We start from the raw sequence: 1,899 nt of genomic DNA, 5'->3' as shown, positions 1-1,899 counted from the left end.
AGAAACATCTCTCTGTTGTCTGTTTAACCCTGTAGAGAAGATAAAAGATTACACCATAAGTCATTATAGGAAAATAAAACAAAGAACAGCTTTTGCATCTTAAAAGCATATTATCTATATAAACTATGTTTCATGCTAGCCTGTCAATATTCACACTACCCAAAATACATATGGGTAGATTTTTATCAAAGTTGAACATCTTATAGTAATAGTTTCACCTTAAAATATAGCTTAAGTGGTGTCTTCAAGATTTATATTAAGGTGGCATCAGACAGGTTGTCGTCCTCAGAGTTGCTAAAAGAGAGGTCTAATCGAGACTGGTAGGATTGCCAACAGAAAGCCATGTAAGAAATATTAGAATGACGCCGACAAACAAAGAAAACTTTTATTTCAAATGTGAGCTGCTTTTCAAAATCACAAGGTCATACACTCTGTTTTGCAATTGCAGATTCCTATAGCAGATACTTTGTACATGGTCAACTTTGCACCCAGGATGAGAATTGTTAAAGATTTATTTATCTAAAGGTGGTAAGTCAAAATGAAGTATAGCAAAAAAATCTTCCTAAAGACCACAAAATGCCTTTTATGATATCTTCTGAACCCACAGAACTTTTTCCAATGCAGTATTAGAAAAAGGTTGGGTTAAGTAAGTTCCTCCTAAAGGGGAAAAAAAACCTCCACAATTTTTGTATAAATAATTGAATCCATATAGAGGGAGGTTGGTCACACAGTGTGAGTATCCTTAGAAATAGAATATTCCAGTATGAGGGGACAAAGTTTAGCCCACCTAAGAACACTTCCTATTTTGAACCAGTCATTTTCAAAATGAAACTGATATGTAGTTACATAAATTACTCAACAATGGCAGTAGGAGAACTAGGTGTAATAGCTACAATAATATTCTAGTATAAATGATCTAAGAACCGTTATTAACATATCTCCTTGGTTAGTATTCATTATACTCAAAGCTTGAGGACAACTGAATAATTAGCCCCCAATATTTTCAAAGTTGTTCTACATTGAGAGTTGTCGTCATTTAGTTAAGAAATCTGGAATTTTTACATTTATGTTCTATTGGGCTTCTTGAAAAAAGTTTCCACTGTTAACATGTCATTATTATCTTTTTCAAATGTAATTACTTAGTCAATTAATGTTACTCTTCTGTAAAACATTTATTTTAGCTGTAAGTGAAAGCCATTTCTTTATCATCATACTGTTCTGTTTGTTACTTTTGTAATCTACCCCCTTTTCATAGCAAATTCTTTAAGGGAAGAAACAAAAAAGACTATTTTGTTTTACTCTTTTCATTTCTCTTCGTGTGTTTCATTTTCCTGTCTCCTGCATACTGCCTTTTGTTGTTGTTGTTGTTTGTTTGTTTGTTTTGACAGAGTCTCGCTCTGTCACCCAGGGTAGAGTGCAGTGGCGCGATCTTGGTTCACTGCAAACTCCGTCATCTCTTGGGTCCAAGCAATTCTCCTGCCTCAGCCTCCTGAGTAGCTGGGATTACAAGTGTGCACCACCATGCCTGGCTAATTTTTGCTTTTTTAGTAGAGATGTGGTTTCACCATGTAGGTCAGGCTGGTCTCGAACTCCTGACCTTGTGATCCCCCCGCCTTGGCCTCTGAAAGGGCTGGGATTACAGGCGTGAGCCACCGTACCCAGCCTGTATGCTGCCTTTTAAATTTGAGGATGTCCAGTGACTGAAATGAGGATCAATGCTAATGAGGTAACTAATGTCCCAAAAGGATTTATGGGAAGGACACATTTTATTTCATTTTCTAATGCTCCCAATAGTAAAATCAATGTTATTTTTATTTGTTGACATGTGATGTAGTAATTATCTATCATAAGGTAAATATACTGTGTAATAGGCCTCTTATTTATACCCTAACCCACTAT

This window comes from Mandrillus leucophaeus, unplaced genomic scaffold (genome assembly GCF_000951045.1).
Source record: "Mandrillus leucophaeus isolate KB7577 unplaced genomic scaffold, Mleu.le_1.0 Scaffold477, whole genome shotgun sequence".
Taxonomy (NCBI): domain Eukaryota; kingdom Metazoa; phylum Chordata; class Mammalia; order Primates; family Cercopithecidae; genus Mandrillus; species Mandrillus leucophaeus.
The sequence above is the reverse complement of the archived record's forward strand: the minus strand, read 5'-3'. Positions refer to the sequence as shown.